The 22257-nt window shown below is 42.3% G+C and overlaps 1 long non-coding RNA gene across 1 annotated transcript; it reads left to right on the top strand.

The window, feature by feature from the left end:
- Window positions 1-5130: 5130 nt before the first annotated feature.
- On the top strand, window positions 5131-21689 carry LOC137354758 (uncharacterized). Its single transcript, XR_010970498.1, has 3 exons — window positions 5131-5345; window positions 7907-7981; window positions 20123-21689. It is a non-coding gene; the product is annotated as an uncharacterized lncRNA (long non-coding RNA).
- The last annotated feature ends 568 nt before the right edge of the window (window positions 21690-22257 follow it).

Raw genomic sequence — 22257 nt, 5'->3', positions numbered from 1 at the left:
TGAGAAGAAGATTGAAGACACAACTTCCTATTCTCCCAAGTACACTAATGCCACAAATTAGTCCAGAAGACTTGGAAAAAGTGAGGGAGAGAGAGGATAGAGAATGGTTAATTCAAGCTGAGAATATTATAGCTATTACGGAAACGTGGTTGAGGGATGGGCAGGACTGGCAGCTCAATGTTCCGGGATACCGATCCTTCCGGCGTGACAGAGGTGGAGGTAAGAGAGGAGGGGGAGTTGCACTATTGATTAGGGAGGACATCACGGCAGTACTTAGAGAGGATATCCCGGGGGGAATGTCTAGCGAGGCCAAATGGGTAGAACCTAGAAATAAGAAAGGGGTGATCACTTTGATGGGATTACACTATAGGCCCCCCAATAGTCAGAGGGAATTGGAGGAGCATATATGTAGGGAAATCACAGATAGGTGTAGGAATTATAGGGTTGTAATAGTAGGTGTTTTTAACTTCCCTAATATTAACTGGGACTGCCTTATTGCTAAGGGATCAGATGGGGAAGAATTTGTTAAGTGTGTCCAGGATAGTTTACTGAAGCAATATGTGGATAGCCCTACCAGAGAAGGGGCTACACGCGACCTCCTCTTAGGAAATGAGGATGGGCAGGTGGTTGATGTGTCAGTGTCAAGATAGTTATGGAAAAGGATAGGACTGGTCCTCAGGTTGAAGTCCTAAATTGGGGGAAGGCTAATTTCGATGGCATCAGACAGGAACTCTCAAAAGTTGAATGGGAGAGGCTGTTTACAGGTAAAGGGACGTCTGGCAAGTGGGAGGCTTTTAAAAGTGAGATAGGAAGAGTTCAGGGCCGGCATGTTCCTGTTAGATGGAAGGGCAAGGCTGGCAAGTTTAGGAAACCTTGGTTGACAAGGGATATTGAGGGTCTGGTCAGGATAAAGAAGGAGGCATATGTCAGGTATAGACAGCTGGGATCAAGCGAGTCCCTCGAGGAGTATAGTGGATGTAGGAGTACACTTAAGAAGGAAATTAGGACGGCAAAAAAGGGCCATGAGATTTCTCTGGCAGATAAGATAAAGGAAATTCCTAAAAGATTCTATAAGTATATTAAGAGTAAAAGGGTAGCAAGGGAGAGAGTAGGTCCCCTTAAGGATCAGTGTGGCAATCTATGTGTGGAGCCACAGGAAATGGGCGAGGTCTTAAATGAATATTTCTCGTCCGTATTTACCGTGAAGAAGGTCATGGAAGCTAGTGAGTTCAAGGGAGGGAACAGCGATATCCTGGAGCATATCAACATTACAAAGGAGGAGGTGTTGGAGGTTTTGAAGCACATTAAAGTGGATAAATCCCCAGGGCCTGACCAAGTGTATCCTAGGATGCTATGGGAAGCAAGGGAGGAGATTGCTGGGGCCCTGGCAGAGATTTTTGTATCATCGTTAGCCACGGGTGAGGTACCGGAAGACTGGAGGATAGCTAATGTTGTGCCTTTATTTAAGAAGGGCAGCAGGGATAAGCCAGGGAACTACAGGCCGGTGAGCCTTACATCAGTGGTGGGAAAGTTATTGGAAGGGATTCTGGGAGACAGGATTTATATGCATTTGGAAAGGCATGGTCTGATTAGGGATAGTCAGCGTGGCTTTGTGCGTGGGAAATCATGTCTCACGAATTTGATTGAGTTTTTCGAGGAGGTGACCAAGAGGATTGACGAGGGCAGGGCGATGGATGTTGTCTACGTGGACTTTAGCAAGGCCTTTGACAAGGTCCCACATGGTAGGCTGGTCCAGAAGGTTAGAACACATGGGATCCAGGGTGAGCTAGCAAATTGGATACAAAATTGGCTTGGTGATAGGAGGCAGAGGATGGTAGTGGAGGGTTGTTTTTCAGATTGGAGGCCGGTAACCGGTGGTGTGCCGCCGGGATCGGTGCTGGGCCCTCTGTTGTTTGTCATATATATTAATGCCTTGGATGTGAATGTAGGGGCATGATTAGTAAGTTTGTAGATGACACCAAAATTGGTGGTATAGTGGACAGTGAAGAAGGTTGTCTAAGGTTACAACAGGACATAGATCAACTGGGAAAGTGGGCAAGGGATTGGCAAATGGAATTTAAAGCAGACAAGTGTGAAGTGATGCATTTTGGGAAGTTAAACCAGGGCAGGACATATACAGTGAATGGCAGGGCCCTGGGGAGTGTTGTTAAGCAGAGAGACCTTGGGGTGTAAGTACGTAGTTCCCTGAAAGTGGCAACACAGGTAGACAGGGTGGTGAAGAAGGTGTATGGCATGCTTGCCTTCATCGGCCAAGGCATTGAGTACAAGAGTTGGGACGTCACGTTACAGTTGTACATGACGTTGGTTAGGCCGCATTTGGAGTACTGTGTGCAGTTCTGGTCGCCGCACTACAGGAAAGATGTGATTAAGCTAGAGAGGGTGCAGAAAAGATTCACAAGGATGTTGCCTGGTTTGGAGGGCTTGAGTTATAAAGAGAGATTGGATAGGCTGGGTCTGTTTTCCCTGGAGCGAAGGAGGCTGAGAGGGGACATGATAGAGTTATATAAAATTATGAGAGGCATAGATAGGGTAGATAGCCAGAGTCTGTTTCCCATGGTAGGGGTGACTAAAACTAGAGGGCATAGATTTAAGGTGAGAGGGAGGAGGTTTAAAAGGGATCAAAGAGGTAAATTTTTCACACAAAGAATAGTGGGTATCTGGAATGAGCTGCCAGAGGAGGTGGTGGAGGCAGGAACAGTAGCAGCATTTAAGAGGCATTTGGACAGGTACTTGAATGAGCAAGGCATAAAGGGATATGGAATTAATGCAGGCAGGTGGGATTAGTATAGCTAGGCATTATGGTCGGCATGGACGCGGTGGGGCGAAGGGCCTGTTTCTGTGCTGTACAACTCTATGATTCTATGACTCTAATTATGATAGACACTGCAGAGTGAGAAATCTGTCAGACATCCAACCAGGAGTATCTGTTTGGGTTAAAGACCAGAGTCGATATGGAGAAGTGATAGAGAAATCACCATATCCAAGATCATACATTGTCCAGGCCAACCAGGGGATGATAAGAAGGAACAGAAGATCATTGGTACTGGCACTGCAGAAGAAACAAATGGAAGAAATATGGGCGAATCAGTCATCAAACAGAATTAATGAACCAGTGATATGACAATCTGCAGACAACCCAGAGGACAACCAAGATAGAGAACTGGAATCATCGAATAGTTCCACTCAAATACAAGAAAGTGAAGCGGAAGAATTAAGAGACTCTGAACCCCAACCATTTTCAAGTGAAAGGAGAATGTGTTGCAGCAGAGTTGAGTAAACACCACAGCGTAACCTAACCTGATGAATGAAGTCAGAAACTTACAGGAGATGTAGTATTATGTGATGTAGGTTGTTGCTCGGTAGGTATGTAAATAGACTGTAAGCATCATTACAGGATGTGATGTCACAGATTGTACAGAGCCTTCTGTGAGGAGCATTGTAGTGACAGCCATAGATGGTAGACATTTCTAAATAAACTCCAGGTACCTTAACCCACAGACTAATGTTTTTATTTGGTACAAAAAGTATAGTAACCCAATACGATTGGCAGTGGGAACTAGCGACCTGCAGCCTGGCCACCAGTATATGTCTGCCAGTATGCAAGGTACTGCTGCCCAGGCAACAGTTTATGCTTCTGTGGAGATGGAGGCACTGACTAGTCTCTGCCTGCTCTTAGCCTGCAGTCCTATGCAGATTCCAATATAGTTGCCATGCTATCAGTTTCTGCAATGAAGAAAAAACTTGTCAGTTGTTGCGAAATACTCTGAAGAGTCACATGGTCAGTTGCTGCACATTCTCAGAGACTGACCTCAAAGAGCCTGCACATAGGTGTGATGTTCCTCAAACATCCTTCTTTTCATCTGAATATGAGATCTGGAAGAGTGTGCTGGTGCCCAGGTTACCTGAGGGAAAAAAGGGACAGTGGCTGGTATGTTACCTTGCCTTCTCTGATCAGGTCACTTAACTTTTTGAGGCACTCATCTGCAATACCAGGGGTAACAGTACCAGCACTCTACACATGGCACAAGTGACAAGAGATATTTTGGAGGCTTCATCACATGGAGACCCAGTTCTTGTCTTTCCTCTGCTGTATTCCATGAAGTAAGATTTACAGGACTACCCATTGAGGTGGTGGAATCTTCTTCTATTCACCTGTTCCCCCTTCTATTCCCTATTCTTCTATTCCGCCATCTTGGCTCCTTCTGCCAGCTGCTCCTTTAGTTGAAAAGTGGCATGATAATTCTTTTGAGGCATGCAATCAGTGACAGTGAACTGACTGAAGGAAGTACTTTGCTACACACCTGCTGCACCCCCAGCCTTCTTTTCCATCTTCAGCCAGAATTGTGTTTTTTAAAGTCTGCACTCTAATTTCCAAGTACCCCAATATATTATACCCATTTTGCATGGGATTTATGACTGTGAATACTCCAATGAATGCTCAGATGAGTTGACACACGTAACTCTGGCGCAAACATCCTTCCAGGCCATTGGCAGATGCAACTCCTCCTGCAGTAAAAGTGGATCCCTTCTTCATATCCTGGTGATCAAATTAAAAATGCCATTAATGGAAACCTGAGGACAGGTCACCTGTCTTCTCTCTTAATTTGGATGTGGTATACAATGTAGGAGAAAACATGTCAATGCAAGTTGTTCTCAAGGCCCTCCTACAGCTGGTTATACAGCTGTATCCAGTCTATTATACTGTTTACTGCCACAATATAGAAATATACTAGGAGATATTTTATAAAAGGACTGGGCATTTTTTTTAATGGAATATGGAGTTGAGACCACCATTTAGGGCATGCATGCTTTGCTGTTAGCAATGATTCTTAAAATATATTGCTCTCTTGCAAGATAACATTTCCCAATGAGAAAGCTATGATAAAAGTAGAAGTGGAGCTTCCAATGTGAGCTTGCAGAAGACATATCCAACATTGTGCCATTAAATATTTCCATACAGAACTACACATTGTGCCAATATAGTTCAATGTGAGGTTCTTCTTGTGCAGATGTTGAAAGTGCCGGAACATCACATGCAATTGGAAAAAAAGTATTTGCATAGCAGGAAGCAAATAATTGAAGCTAATTTGAAAAGGATGTAAGGTTCTGGTTTTGCAGGACATTTTGAACTGGTGTCCAGAGAGGTTATTTGTAATTGCTTCCTGCTGTTAAATTGCTACAAACCTACTAAAGCAGCCGTGCTCCTTTGATGTTGTTTTTATCTTTGCCCGTTCAGATTGTCTGATAATCCCAGTGAAAAAACACAATCTACTGTTCGATACAGCCAACTACGAAGTGTCATTTTTTTTTTCTTAAGATATGAGGTAAGTTTTGGCTTGTGTAAAGATATGATCTACTACCTATTAGAATGCATCTATTAATCTTGTGATCTGTTTTTGTCGAACCCTTAGCCATATGCATTATAGTAATGGGAGCTGTGATTATTTCTAATGTACCATGCTGCAAGCCAAGATCAACAAGGCATTTTTCATTGACTCTTTTTTGGCTTAGAAAAGGTAGATTCTTGTAATCAAAGGTTTGTGTTTATCTAGATATGTAGTTCTTAGAGTTAATAGTGCCATAATGGAGCAAATCTTGATGAGCAGATAGGCAAACCCTTCATTATTCCTGAAGTAATCCATTGCAAGTTGAAATGCGTGCCAAAGTATAGATTGAAAGTCTTTGTATAAAGTTATCTGGTGGGATTAAGAGCAGCGATCTTGTATATTTAAAAATATGCAGCTGTTAAAAAGAGCCAAATAACATTAAAAATTGTGGTTTCACACGCATCGTATTCACAGCTTGTACTTGAAGATCTATGGAAAAAATCTATGAAAATTGAGGCTGACAAAATCAGCAGGAAAGGATTTAGTATGTGCAGGAGAAGTACTGTAGTTTGCATTGACTGAGAAATTCTAGGCTAAATAATGAGAATCCTCATGGTCAATCGTAGTATTTTTAAAGAAGGATTTTTACATTCAGTAGCCTGTATTGACAGTCTTATGCACTATAGCTTGTTTCCTTAAATATTTTATACATGTTAAAATAATTTTGCCAGAAAATGCCTAAATCATAGCTAACTTCTGATCAATGTTCCCTGCCATCCAAAAGTCCCCGTGCAAGCTGCACACGAATAGGCCCTTTAAATTACCACACATGCGCAGTTTGCAAAACAATTTAAAGTGGCCACGCACTTAAAGGAATTAAGCACACACACCAAAAAAAAAATAGAGGGAATGTTGCTTCAGATTTAACTTCAAGCCATTAAGTAGAAATAAGCTTCATTGGGATTCATTTGGATTTCAATTTCCATTCTGATTTTGAAATTCAGATGATTCAACTCTGAATGCCCCTAACTAAAGCACTCGCCTTGATAAACTGTCAAAGTGGAGAGCTGCTATGGATGCATGTATTTCAGGATAGTTTGAGAACTGTATCATAGTATTGTGTTCCACTTCAGAAATGGAACAGTTCCATATTAAGGTGTCTAAGTTATGTCACTTTTTGCTATTGGAAGTACTAAAGTCATCATGAAGAATTCTAGGTCATCATCATTCTTCCATCCCAACTATAGGAGAATGCGCAGTTAATGACATGTGGCTTCATGGGAAAAATGGTAAGAGTTTTTAAGGCAATTCTTCCCCACGGGAAACAAATTTCAGATAAACATAGGAACAGGAATAGGTCATTCAGCCCCTCAAACCTGTTCCGTCCTTCAATTACATCATGGATGATCTCTATTTCAACTCCAAATACCTGCCTTTACTCCATATCCCTAGATACTCATTCCTAACGGAAAACTACCGATCTCAGTCTTGAAAATTTCAATTGATGCAAAATTCACAGCCTTTTTGGGGAACGAGTTCCAGAATTACACTACCCTTTGTGTGAAAAGGTGCTTCGTGATTTCATTCTTAAATGGCCTCACTCTAATATCAAGATTATACCCTTTTGATCTGGATTCCCCAGCAGAAGAAATAATTTCTCTGTATCTACCTCATCAAATTTCGTTATCATTATAAGACACCTCTGAACCTTCTAAACTCAGAGGAAAATTGCCAAGTTTATGCCATTAAAGCTTGGTATCATTTTGACAGATCTGTGCTGCATCCATTCTTAGGTCTATATATCTTTCCTGAGGTGTGGTGCCCAAACATGAACACATTACTTCACATAGGCTCTGTACACCAAAGCCACTTCCTTACTTTTGAACTACAACCCTCTTCAGATAAAGCTCAATATTCCGTTTGCTTTTTCAATTTTTTTTGTATTTGTGATTGGTGATTAGTGTGCATGAATACCGAAATCCTTTTGCTACTCCACAGCTCCTACTCTATCATCATTAAGAAAATATTTAAATTTGTCTTTCTTGGATCCAAAGTAGATGTGTCCTCATACTTTTCCACATTAAAATCCTTCTGCAATAGATTTTCCCTCTCACTTAGCCCATCTATATCCCTAAGTCCTAAACTTGTAACTGCCTGCTCCTATCCACATAGCATACTCTGCTTCCTTGGATATAGAGCGCTCTGTTCCTTCATGCAAGTCATTAACATACATTATGAAAATTTGAGATGCCTGGGAAATGCCACTTATCAAATGCCTTCTGGAAGTCTGTCTACAGACATTCACAGATATGCCCCTATCTGCCATGTTAGTGACCGCCTCAAACCATCTAGATTAGTCAGAATCTATGTTTGATGATAGATTCCAGTTACTTCATCACAATTGATGTTAAATTGACCAGTCTCTAGTTACCTCCTTCCCTTCTTAAATAGTGAAATGCATTTACAATTTTCCAATCCTAATGCACAATTCCTGAATCTAGAAAGTTCCAGTAAATTATAATTAATGCATCTGCAATTTCCTCATCTCTTTCTTTTAGTACCATGGTGTGGAAACCATCAGGTGCTGGATGTTGTCGAGTTTCTTGAGGGTTGCTGGAGCTGCACTCATCCAGGCAAGTGGATATTATCCCATTACACTCCTGACTTGTGCCTTGTAGATGGTGGACAGGCTTTGGGGAGTTAGGAGGTAAATTACTCACCCTAGAACTCCCAACCTCTGACCTGCTCTTGTAAGCACTATATTTATGTGGCTGTTCAGTTAAATTTCTGGTCAATGGTAAACCACCAGGATGTTGGTAGTGGGGGATTCAGCAATGGTAATGCCATTGAATGTCAAGGGGAAATGGTTAAACTGTTTCTTTTTGGAGATGGTTGTTGCCTGGCACTGTGTGGCATGAATGTTACTTGCCACTTATCAGCCCAGGCCTGAATGTCATCCAGATCTTGCTGCGTGCAGGCACAGACTGCATCAAAACATTGTGCAATCATCAGCAAACCTCCCCACTTCTGACCTTATGATGGAGGGAAGGGCATTGATGAAGCAGCTTTAGATGGTTGGGCCTAGGACACTAACCTGCAGCATTATCCTGGGGCTGGGATGATTGGCCTCTAAAAAACACAACCATCATCCTTTGTGCTAGATATCATTCCAACCAGTGAAGAGTTTTCCCCGATTCCCATCGACTTCAATTTTGCTAGGTGCCATACTTGGTCAAATGCCACCTTGATGTCAAAGGCAGTCACTCTCACCTCAGTACTGGAATTCAGCTCACTTGTCCATGTATTGACCAAGGCTCTAATGAGGTCTGGAGCCAAGTGGTCCTGGCAGAACCCAAACTGAGCATCAGGCAGCAGGTTATTGCTGAGTAAATACTGCTCAAGATAGCATTGTCGACGACACCTTCCAAAACTTTGCTGATTATTGAGGGTAGACTGATGGGGCAGTAATTGGTCAGATTGGATTTGTTCAGCTTTTGGTGGTCAGGGCATACCTGGACAATTTTCCACATTGTCTGGTGCATGTCAGTGTTGTAGCTGTACTGGAACAGTTTGGTTAGGGCACAGCTAGTTCTGGAGTACATGTCTTCAGTACTACAGCTGGGATATTATTCCACTCAGCCATTTCTTGCTATCAAGAGGAGGCTAAGTTGGATCATCCACTCAGCACTTCTGGCTGAAGGTGGTTACAAATGCTTCAGCCTTGTCTTTTGCACTGACATGCTGGGCTCTGCCATCATGTTCTCGGAGCCTCCTTCTCCCATTAGTTGTTTAATAGTGCACCACCATTCATGATTGGATGTGGCAGGACTGCAGACCTTTGATCAGATCTGCTGGTTGTGGGAACACTTAGCTCTGTTTGTCGCATGCTGCTTCTGTTTGTAGTCTTAGGTTGTAGCTTCATCAGTTTTTTTTCTTTCATCAGCACCTCAATTTTAGGTATGTCTGGTGCTACTCTGGCACGTTCTCCTACACACTTCATTGAATTAGTGATGGTCCCATGGTTTGATGGTAATGGTAGACTGAGGAATTTGGCAGCCATGAGGTTACAGATTGTGGAACAGCACAATTCTGCTGGTGCTGATGGCCTACAGCATCTCCTAAATGCCCAGTATTGAGCTGCTAGACATGATCTGAATCTATCCTATTTAGCCTGGTGGTAGTGTCACACAACACGAAGGAGGGTGTCCTCAGTGCGAAGATGGGTCTTCATCTCCACAAGAACTGTGCGGTGGTCACTCCTACCATACTGTCCTGGACAGATGTATCTGTGACAGGTAGATTAGTGAGGATGAGGTCAAGCAAGTTTTTCCCTCATATTAGAGTACATTCTGTCCCCTTGTCACCCTCAGTACCTCTTCCAAGTGGTGTTCAGCATGGAAGAGTACTGATTCATCAATTGAGGGAGGGCAGTGGTAATCAGCAGGAGGTTTGCTTGTCCAAGTTTTACCTGATGCCATGAGACTTTATGGGTCCAGAGACAATGATTAGGACTCTCAGGGCCATTCCCTTCCAACTGTATACCACTGTGCCGCCACCTCTGGTGGATCTGGTCTGCTGGTGGGACAGGACATACCGAGGGATGGAAATGGAGGAGTCTGGCTGTAAAGTATGATTCTGTCAGTATGACTATGTCAGGCTGTTACTTAACTAGTCTGTTGGACAGTTCTCCCAATATTGGCACAAGTCTTCAGATATTCATGAAAAGAACTTTGCAAGGTCAATTGGGATGGGTGTGCCTTTGTCGTATCCAATGCCTCAGTTGATGTCAGGCAGTCTTTCCAGTTTTATTCTATTTGATTTTTCTGTTACGGTTTGGTACAACTGAGTTGGTCCAACTTTTCAGCGGGCATCTAAGAGGCTAGAGTCACATGTAGGCCAGACCAGATAAAGACAGCAGTTTTCCTTCCCTAAAGGATGAGTGAACCAGATGTGTTTTTACAGTAATACAGTAGTTTAATGGTCACCACCACTGAGACTAGCTTTTTCTTTCAGTTTTATTAAATTTTAATTCCCCCAACTACCGTGGTGGATTTAAATTAATATGACTGGACACAGTCCAAGCCTACTGGATCACTCATTTAGTAACATTACCACTGTGCTACCATTCCCCCTGGGTTAGTATTGGTTAAAACACAAGGGGCACTACCTTGTAACCTTATTTCCCATACTGCCATCTCAAATGTAGCTAAAGAGTGCAAAATTTTACTGACACCTGGAAGGCCAAAGGTGAAGCCTTGATGCTATTTGGTTCTTCCTTTTCTTCTGGCTCTGCAATTAGAGAGGAAATGGTTCCTTTAAACATCTTAAACCATGTGATATCATCTCCTTCCTACTATACAAACATTACTATGGTCCACTACTGCTAAGCTATATTAGAAAATCATTTAAGTAAATATTGTTTGGAATGTGAAACTGTGTTCCACATTCTCAAATAGAATTTATTTTTGTTAGTGTTGCTGTAGAACAGTATCCTTGAATAGTGAATGTATCCCAGCACATCTGCAATGTTGGTGTTTGGTTCCTTGCTTTGGTGAAGCAAATGAAGTAGTTGTTACTGAAATTTTTACTCAGCCTTGTCTGCTCAAAATTATTTGAAGTTGCTATCTTTCATTCACACCCAACAGCCTATTTCCTAATGGTATAAAACCTGAAACAAACTACTACTAAGTGCAAGCACGCTTGTAGTTTTGACAGTGATGAATTTATCCTTGTTGTTGTCTGTAATTTTCAGCATTTCATATTTACTTCATTTCTTCAATCATTTTTCAATAGTGTGTTTTATTATTCTAGTCTAAACAAAGAACTTCCTGTTCATATGGAGTCCTCTCCTTCTGAACCAATGCAGACTGTTTTCTCAGCCAAGATTTACTTTTTCTTTCCTCCTTAAACTTGCCTTAGTGAGTTACTCCTCATTCACTATTGAGTTTACCAGAGTGAAGGAATTTAGTGCAGATGCCCATTACTTGGCTATGTCCAGACAGGTTATCAAGGGAGAGCTATGAACATCAGTGTCTCCTCCACATTGATTTTAAGTAGATGGATGTATACCTTTTAGATGACACTGAACAGTCCATCAACTCTTCCCTTTGCCTTTTACCCAGCACAAAAGATGAAGTTAGACAATCAGGACATAAGGAAACAGGCTAAGAGGACAGAAAGAAGAAAAATATGAACTAAATATCCTAATAATTACATTGCTTTCACTGAATGGGCTATTGGCATCTGTTTTTCTGAGTATATTTAATAACAATGAAGACGCACATGTACCGTATTTGGGAGAACAGATATTGACTTGCATATAATATTAGGGGATTGAAACTCAAATAATACGTGCTTAAACTTCCTGTTTAATTGCCATGCTTCACTGGTAGATCCCGCACTGAAATGGCCAAATTGAATGCATCTTTATTAAATGCAAGATGGTAACACATGACCGTCAAGGGCGGTATACTGCATAATTTGACAGTTTAAATAAAATCAGGATATCAAAATATTATTGAATTTAAAATCCTCACTCTCATCTTCAAATCCTTACACAGCTTCCCCCCACCCTTTCTCTGCGTCCTCCTCCAGTCTCATATCTCCTCCCACACGCTTTGTTTCTCTGACTGTGGCCCTCTACGAATCCCACCTTCTCCTCATCCTACCATTGGTGCAGAGCTATCAGTTGCCGCTCCCGTACTATCTTGAAGCCCCTTGTTAAATTGCTCTGGCCCTTCATTTTTCTTTCCACTTCTAAAATCCTTCTGAATAATTATCTTTTTGACCAAGCTTTCAGTCATCTCTCCATGGGTCAGCATCTGTTCTTTATCTATTTAAATGTTTTCTCCTCCTTTGGATATCTAATACATTAAGTGCACTTTATAGATGCAAATGCTTTTGCTGCTCATTTCTATATATGTTACAAACTCATTGTGGATTAAAACATCAAAGTAACATTAAAGTATAACAGTAAAAGTAATTTCAAAGGTCTCAGAATGTGTTTAAAAATACCACGATTATTTGTGCTCCTCAATGCAGCAGTTATTTCCAATAGCCTTGCATTTGGATGATTAAAAAATAAAAAAATTACTTTTCCTTTTCTCAGCAATTCTTGTCAAAGTTTCCCTTTTCTTTTTGTTTGTGCTTTTCTCCCCCTTATTTCTTTTGTTACAGAAATTCTTCTATGCATTTGCAGAGAATTTTGCATAGAATTGCACATGAATTTTCCCACAAATAGGAGCCAAAAAAATCCCACTCTCCCAGCGATTGAACTGGGACACAATTCTGCCAGAGGGGTACACTTTGGAGCAGAACCAGGATATCTTGGATTCCTGCCCCAGTGATTACAAGATGAAAAATTGTGCTCAAGGGAGCATGGGACTTCTTTGACACACCCCCATAATGTTATCCAGGACCTTTCGGGCATGTCTGAGGCCATTCCCGTGTTACCCTGGCAACCTGCTCACCTTGCCCTTAATAGGCCCAGCTGAACCTACCTCTGATGAGAGCAGGTCTACGTTCCATTGTGGACTTACTGAGAGCCGCAAGATGGTAAAACAACAAAGTGAAGTGAACCTAGATGGATTGTTAACCCTAACAAGTTGTTCTTCTGAGGGAAATTTTAAAAGTTTGTGGTGAAATTCTCGCAGGTATCTAATTGGAGGGATTCAACCTTGGAGTTGGGGGAAGGATGGACATGGATTTTGGAGGTGACAACATGTTCAAGGCCTTTGAAGAGGAAAGGGAAGTTAGAGGTGGGACAGTAGTTTGCAAGAACAGGATCAAAGACGGTTATTTTGAGGAGGTGGGTGATAATTGCAGATTGGAAGGGGAGGGGTACAGTACCTGAGAAGTAGGAAGCATTAACTATATCACGGGCCTGATCAAAGTCACAAATGACATCCTTTGTAACTATGGGCATGATAACTACCCCTTCTCATTCTTCTTGACATGTCTTCAGCCTTTGAGATGTTTGACCACATCCTCCTCCTCCTACACCTCTCCTCTGTTGCCCAGCTGTGCGGCACTGACCTTGCCTGGTTCTAATCCTCTCTAACCATTTGCAGCCAGAAAATCTCTTCCAATGGCTTCTCTTCCAACTGTTGCACTGTTACATCTGGAGTTCCCCAAGGATCTATCCTATTTCTCATCTACATGCTGCCCCTTGGCAACATCATCCAAAACCATGTCACATTCTACATGTTCACCGATGACTCTGAGCTCTACTTCACCAACACCTCTCTCGAGCCTGCACTGCCTCTGATTTATCACACTTCTTGTTCGATATCCAGTTTCGGATGAGCAAGAATTACTTCCAACTAAATATTGGGAAGATTGAAGCCATTATCTTTGTTCCCTAGCCACCAACTCCATCCCTCACCTTGGTCAGTGCATGAGGCTGAATCAGACCTTTCACAACCTTGTCACCCTATTAGCCCAGAGATGAGCTTCCAACTCCATATCCGCTCCATCACCACTAACTTCTGTCTCTGCCTCTGTCTCAGCTCATCTGCTGTTGAAACCCTCTTTCAATGCTGTCTTGATTGGTCTTCCATCTTGCACCCTCCTGAAACAGGAACCAAAGCTCTGTAGCCCATATCCAAACTGACACCAAGTCCTGTTCACCTAACATCCCTGTGCTCACTGAGCTATTTGGGCTCCTGCTCCAGCAATGCCTCAATTTTAAAATTCTCATCCTTGTTTTCAAATCTCTCCATGGCCTCGCCCCCTCCTTATCTCTGTAACCTCCTACGGCCCTGCAACCCTCCAAGATATCTATGCTCATCTAATTCTGGCCCCTTGCATATTACCAATTTAAATCTCTCTACCATTGACAGCCGTGTCTCAGCCCACCTTGGTCCTAAGCTCTGGAATTCCCTTCATAAACCTCTCTGCTCTCTCCTCATTTAAGATGTTTCTTAAAAATTATGTCTTACAGCAAGCTTTTGGTCATTTACTTTAATATCTGCTTATGTGGCTTGATGTAAAATGTTATTTAATATCACTCCTGTGAAGCACCTTGGGACATTTTACTATGTTAAAGGTGCTACATAAATACAAGTTGTTGTTGTTTGGCCTGATTCGGGCCTCAGATACCCTCTCAAAGTGGCAGGTTGCAGGTCTGGGTTCCGCCTCCTCAGCAGTGTCAGGGTATCGGTTGCATCATTACAGGCATGAGCATCTGCCCTAAATATTCTAATGACCCCGGGATTTGGCGTTAGTTGCATATCAAAGCAGAAAACCCAAGTTCCTCGTCACTGAGCTTCTCATGTCCTGAAGAGTTTATGTGATTTTAAACCTGAGATGTTCGCTGATGATTGCACTATGTTCAGTACTTTCCGCAACTCCTCAGATGCTGAAGCAGTCCGTGTCCATATGCAGTAAGACCTGGACAACATTCAGGCTTGGGCTGATAAGTGGCAAGTTATATTCACACCACACAAGTGTCAGGCAAGGACCATCTCCAATGAGAGAGAATCCAACCATCTCCCCTTGCCGTTCAATGGTATTACCATCACTGAATCCCCAACTATCAACCTCCTGGGGGTTACCATTGACCAGAAACTGAACTGGACCAGCCATATAAATATTGTGGCTACAAGAGCAGGTCAGAGGCTGGGAATAAAAATGTTTGTTAGTGTGGAATAATAATGGTGGCTTCAGTTCTTCCTTTTGCAAATGGAAATGGAAAACTGATTAAAGCAAATTATTAATATAGGAGATTGCAGTGGCAAAGTGTGTATCATTAGTCAGTAAATGGCTTTTAATATTTTAATCAATAATCCTGACCAAGCAGTATGTCAGCACTGTCAAATAGACCAAACATTCCAGCAACACAAGGTGGACGCTTGAGGAAGGGTAGGAAAATGAGAGGTTGGGAGCTGAAACCATGTGCAGCAACAGAATATAACAGCTTCTAAGTTTCTATTGCTTAAAAGAATGACAGCAGCAATGGAGGAAGCAAGTGAGAAGGATGGAAGCCATATTGAAGTGAAGAGCAGCAAACTTCAGTGGGCAGGACCAGCCTGTCTTTATAACAGGGATACACAGCAGTTGTGAGAGATTGCTTGGGCCACTGGCCAAAGAGCCATCAAAAATGCAGTACGCACTTTGTGACGGGTGCTGGCTTTGGCACTGGGTGTCACTTCCTTGAAACCCAGGACATCTTTGCAGTCCAGGAAGACACTTAATGCCCTCAGTGTGGACAAGGTAAATAACCTGCTCCTCCCAATCCTACATTGTCTTCATGTGTTGGGCATTCCTTCATTCATTATTTCAAAGTGCCAGAGGAGTTAGAAATGAAAGTAGGATCTCACACTTATTTTCCAAGGAGTGTCTGGCCTCCTTGTGCTTTCTGTCAGAATGCATTACCTTGCACTTGAATACATTGAAGTTCATTTGTCAATTGCATGCATTTATATGGCAACTTTCACAACTTCAGGCATCCAAAAACAACACACAGTCAATTAAGTACTTTAGAAGTGTAGTCACTGCTGTAATGATAGGAAATGTGGCAGCCAAATTGTGCATAGCAAGGTCCCACAAATGGCAGAGATAAATGACCAGGTAATCTTTTTTAGTGATGTTGGTTGAGGGACAAATATTGGGCAGGACACCAAGTGAACTCCCCTGTTCCTCTTTGAGTTGTGTCGTGGGATCTTTTCCGTCCACCTGAAGGGACAAACAGAACCTCGTCTGAACATTTCATCTGAAAGATGGCACCTCTGACAATGCAGAACTCTTTCAGTACTGCCCTGAGGTGTCAGCTTGGATTACGTGCACATGTGCCGAGAGCAGGTTTCGAACCCAAGACCATCTGGCTTAGTTGTTGGCAGAATACAGGACCCGACTGCCCATACACCAGTTTTGAAACAGTTCAGATAGGCACAAAGGCATCCCTTGCTCTCAGATATCACCTTGATGTAGTACTAGGACAGGTTTAATAGCAGAACAGAGCTAGATATAGGAGTGAAATGAAACACCTGTTGTAAATATACATGTACACAGTAAGAGACACTTTGTGGTGTAAAGTCCAGGATTCTTAAGTTAAAAGCTAAAAGTTCTTTACCATTTTTGTGTTTGAGAGGATGTTTGGAGCTCAGTTTGCAATGGGGAGCACAGTTTCGTCCGTGACTCTTTATTGAACCATTGCCTCCTTAAGAAGACCTTTTCTGCGATGTCGTCAAGGGAGCAGTATTATGGAGTGGTCACATTGTTAACCTTGTGTCTGGACCAGAGAGTGAAAATACACAAGGCCCTATTTTAAATTAAGTTGTAAGTGGGCTGCGAGGGCTGATAATCCCCCAGATCCACACAGGAGATTTTAACTCAGCATGAAAGACAAGGAGGCCTGCAGGCAGGATTGAGAAATCAGGCAGCAGAAGACAGCAGCCGCCAACCCTGGCAATAAGGTAAATAGGTTTTACAGATCTTGAAGCAATTGTTGGGGGAAGGAGAGGAAAGCAGGGAGGAACATGCCTGCCTTTCCTGAACCACAAGGAAACCTTCAAAATGCTGAAGCTTATGTGGACCTCTTCTGGTCATAATTTCTCCTGCTGCCAGGTTTCACTGATGGATCCAGCATTCGATGTCACCACCATGACTGACGTCATTGGACCCCAACATTTAACTATTGATGGCAGGAGAGACAGACGCTACTGGAAACCAGGCACATAGAGCAAAATTTTCGATACCCATTGGAGGCTGGACTGGAGGCAGGAATGCCCAAAAATTGGCATCGGAGGCTGCGTGCCAGTTTGCCAGCTTGATCCAACTTCCAGGTCAATTTGCCCCTACAGGCACAAGCGGCAGGTAGCCTATAAAGTCAATTAAAAGGCCAATTAAGGGCAATGTTCTGAGGCTGACTGGAATAATCCAGTTGGCCAGCAGGCCCCCCAAGGGAGCCAAAGCCCAGGGATGGAGGTGGTCTCCCAGTGCCAGACAGGTGGTCCAGCACTCTATATAACATTTCTGACCAATTCTGCTCCCCCCCCCCCCCCCCACCCCTTGCTCCCACCACTGTGGCCGTGATATGAGATGTTCAGAGCTGACGCCACAGGGGGTCACTTCATAGTAGTGGCCTGGCATCTGTGGTCAGTTTTATTCACACCTTCTCCAAAAGTTTTTGGAGGGCACCTCAATCTTGGGACGCCCTCTCTCTCCTATCTACATTGGCAGCTTCCACCCAGATGATGGGGCTGCCAATCTCTCAGGGCTGGAGGGCCTCTTATTGGTCCTCCAGCTTTGGGAGCTCACCCGTCGTCCTTAATTAGATGGCAAGTGTGCTCCCTGGCCACTAATTGGCCAGCTCACAAAAAATACTGTTGGGAATCAGACGCAACATCGACGTCCCAACCCAGGAACAAAAATTCTTCCCATAAAGTTAGCTCTGCACTGGATAACAGATGTGGTCCACTTACAGAAACTGTCTTCAGGCAATGAAATGAGAAAACAGTGCAAAAGAACCACAAACTGCAAAACTTTAACTTCCTTCAACCGAAAGTCAGGTCCATAGGTGAGAAGCAGGGTGATGGTTTCAGAAGTATATGAGGATAATTTCTGGAAATTGGGATAATATGTGGAGGAGGTAACTCTATAGAAAGGCAGGCCTTCAGTTTTCTTCTAGACAGCAGTTAATGCTGCACCTGTTGAAATGTCACTGAGTCAGGTACTCCCTTCCTAACAATACTGTGGGTATACCTACACCACAACGATTGCAGTAGTTCAAGGAGGCTGCTACCAGCACCTTCTCAAGGGTAGTTAAGATGGGCAACAAATGCTGGCATTGCCAGCAACGCTCACATCCCATGAGTGAACAAAAAAAGCCCCTTGCACAACAGCACAGATGAGACCACAGTTCAAAAGATAATCAATCAGCAGAGATCTGACAAAACAGCATTAACCCTTGCCTTCTGTTTATTGATAATGCTTGAAGGAGATTTGCATGCAGAGGCCATGGTGAAATGGAGAAAGGGGTATAACTAGCGTAGCATCTACAAGTAAATAATTAAATAATGTTAGGAAAACAGATGGTAAATGTGCTAATATAGCTTTTGAATGCTTACCCAAAAATAGAATCAATAGATTTCAGCTTTTCTGTGGCAGCCTAAATCACTGACGTATTACTGAAATCCCTTTTCCCATGTTTTTTTTCAGCTGGGTACAATATTGTAATGTGGAGAGTGTAACTGCAGTTTTTTCCGATGCAAACATCTAATGATAAACAGATAACTGGTATGATGACATGGTGTGACACCATATTTCCCTTTATAACATAGGCCTGAGGATCACCGTAAGGCACATGAGAAAAAAAAAGTTTCATGATGCATCGCATTGTTTCCAAGAAGTTGCCTCACAACTGTGCACCTCTTTAATCTCTGACTTCCTGTTTTGTTTTCTGGAAACTGTTCCACCCTAAACACTAAAGGCTTTGCTGGGAGCAGCCAGAGTGCTGTTTCGATTAACCGCTCTCCCTGTACTCCAGTGACCCATAAGTGCCCTGAGACATTTTTAAAGCAAAGCAGTGGAAAATACTATGTATGTTTGTGGAGACAAGGACTCGACTGCACCAATGTTGTTCCTGAGCCATTAGTTTCCATTAGTGGCACTGAGCTGAGGAACTTGCACTGCAGGAACTGCTGCAGCACAGTCTGAAAAAAACTACTTTAAGTGGCAATGTATTAATCTCTTAAAATTATCATCTGTGTCATGTGGGGTGTGCTGCACTAATCATTGCTCAAAATTAATGTTACATTAAGAAGTTCATACGGTGTTTCGGGTTTATTATGGTAATAAAATGAAAGCACATACAAACATGTAAATGTACAAAAATGATGAGAATTGACAATACAGACAAGGTACAACCTCATACACTGGCCCGATGAAACAATAATAAATTACAAAAATGTAAGATTTTTTTAAAAATCCATTGGAAGCTCCTACTGTGTTTTTGCCACAACAATCTCTACAGCAGCATGGTAACTGAGTCTTGTCAACTGTTTCAGGGACTGAAGCTTTTCGTAAACTTCCTTTGGAGATGTTAACAGCCTCAAAAGTTTTAAGTATCATAGCTTTAGACAGACATGGAAAGAGCTGGAAGACTACAGCAGACCAATCAGCATCAGTGAAGAGAAGGGACAGTTGATGTTTCTAGCTTGAACCCATCTTCAGAAGTGAAAAATAAGAGGCAGACAGGCACATTAATAGCATCAGAGAAAGTGGGAGAAAAAGAAAAACACGGATTGAGGGATTATCAGTGGAATGTTGCTGGATGATGCATCAGATCATCTGTCAAGATATAGAAAGAAGCATTAGAGGAAATTTTAATAAAAACAAAGAATGATTTAAGGCGAGGGCAACATGGAAGGAAACGGGAGAGATGGGCAAGGCAAGTTAGTTTATGGACCAGGAATCCTAATCCCATTATGATATGTTGTGAAATTGAATTGAATATTGAGGACAGAACCAGTAAAGATGAAAATGAAAGCTGCCGATTTGTTGTAAAAACCCAACTGGTTCACTAATGTCTTTCAACGAAGGTACATTGTCACCCTTATTCCAGCCCCACACTACATGTTGACTCGTAATGCCCTAAAGCAACTAGCAATGAGTAATAATGGCTGTCATGTCTGTGGCACCATTTTTGAAGAACAAATTGAAAAAAGAAAACCTGGGAATGAGGTTTGAAAATTTAAACAGAGATACGTGTGAGAAATCTGCCTCCAAATGGAGAAAAAAATAGCACTGTTTAAAGGATTTCTTCTTCCCTCTAGAAACACGACCAGGTCTTCGGACTTCCCTTCCACTCACCACTCCTGGGCTAGCAAGCCCCACACCGCTAGTGACTCCTGGTGTAAAGAAAATGTAGCATATGATTGAAGACCAAAGACGGATTAATGCACAGACCTATGGGGTCTGTGCCCGGGGTCGCCAACCAAAGATGTGGCCCCTGCCAATGCACTTCATTTAAGCATAGTATATTGTGAAATGATTTGCTTTATTACTAATGCAGTACTGGCCTATTTTTTCAAGCATTTTACTACATATTTATGTTTTAATGGGTTGTGAGACAGGAAGAGGTGGTGCAGGGCTTGTGGAGGGGCCCTGATGGCCACTAAGAATTCTTAATCTGGTTCTCCTAAAGCCTCAAGTCAGTGCTCGGGCCAGAGGGCTGCAGAGTGACCAAGTGAAACATGAGACATTGGCCTATAAATTTGTTTGTGTTGCACTTGTTCACAGGCATAATATAGACGCCTAATGATCAGCCCGATCCAATATGTCAGGCAGGGTGTGCACACTCATCCCACAGCAGAAGTGCACCCCTCACCATATTGGGCCAGGTTGCTTATAGGTATCCAGGGCATGAAACTGGCGTTGGGCTCATTACAAATGAAAATCATGGATCTCACATCTGTTTCAAGCCCCTTTGTGAAATTGATTTGCTACTGGCCGCAGCAATATAGGAGTGCTTCTTCAAATTGCTGCCCTCCTCCAGACTCTTACTGCTCCCTATGCCCAGTGAGCTTCTTCTAAGTTCATGAATGATTACTGCTCTTTTCCAGTACTGCTCTAATAAGACCAGAAGACCAATTTTACATTGAATTAAATTGAATTTACAACACAGAAACAGGCCATTCAACCCAACAGATCTTTGTTAATGTTTATGCTCTGCATGAGGGTCCTCACACTTTACTACATCTCACTCTATCAACACATCCTTCAGTTCCTCCTTTGCAGTCAATCAGCAGATTGGTTAGATTATTTGCATGTAAAGTGAAAATTAAAGTTTATTAAAATGAAAATGTTTTTCTCATTTGTTCAGAATAAGTGAGTAGATTTGAGTTGCTCTTTTTCAGTTTTTTGACCATTGATATACTTCTATTGATATAAATATGGCTTTACATTTTATGCTATAAATCAGCTTTGCTGATCTTGCCAAGCTATCAAACAATGACTGTCTGCTGGTTTTGATTTGATTTAGAGATACAGCACTGAAACAGGCCCTTCGGCCCACTGAGTCTGTGCCGACCATTAACCACCCATTTATACTAATCCTGCACTAATCCCATATTCCTACCACATCCTCACCTGTCCCCTGTCCCTATATTCCCCTACCACCTACCTATACTAGGGGCCAATTTACCTATGAACCTGCAAGTCTTTTGGCTGTAGGAGGAAACCGGAACACCCGGAGGAAACCCACGCAGACACAGGGAGAACTTGCAAACTCCACACAGGCAGTACCCAGAATTGAACCCGGGTCGCTGGAGCTGTGAGGCTGCGGTGCGAACCACTGCACCGCTAACCACTGTGCCACTGTGCCGTCCAAATGTTTGAAATGTTCTGATGGAGAGTCCCTTGAGTTAATAGTCTATTTTTATTGAGGTTAAATTTTATTTTAGCTTCTGCTGTACTGCAAATTGTATTTATTTCTGCATGGCATAAATGTCCTGATACAAAAGACATTTTTCAAAAATTCAGACTGATCAAATTACAGGCTTTGAGAGATTCAGAGGCATTACACAGTACATCTAAACATGGGGGATTTTTATAAATCCTTAAACTTTGCACTTGTAAAATCAATAAACATAGATTAGATCACAGGAACATTGTACAGATCAGACTCCTGCCTCAGGAGAGTAGTATGGTCCACACTGTGCATCTCATTAAGTGGAATTACATAATCTAATGAATATTACTGAGTATTAATGTGTAGGACCACATAATAGATTTACACTAATCCTCCTATGTTTTTTTTTATGATCCTCATTAGTTGTAAATGTTAGTCTTAAATTGAAAGATCTTTGCTTCAGTAAAGTGTCATGATATATACAAAGAGATGAATTGTTAGGAAACTTATAAACTACTGTTCAAATAAAACATTTAATTCCACAATTCCTATTTTATG

Source organism: Heterodontus francisci, chromosome 1 (genome assembly GCF_036365525.1).
Source record: "Heterodontus francisci isolate sHetFra1 chromosome 1, sHetFra1.hap1, whole genome shotgun sequence".
Taxonomy (NCBI): Eukaryota; Metazoa; Chordata; class Chondrichthyes; order Heterodontiformes; family Heterodontidae; genus Heterodontus; species Heterodontus francisci.
Note: the sequence above shows the minus strand (reverse complement) of the source record. Positions and strands in the feature narration are given on the sequence as shown.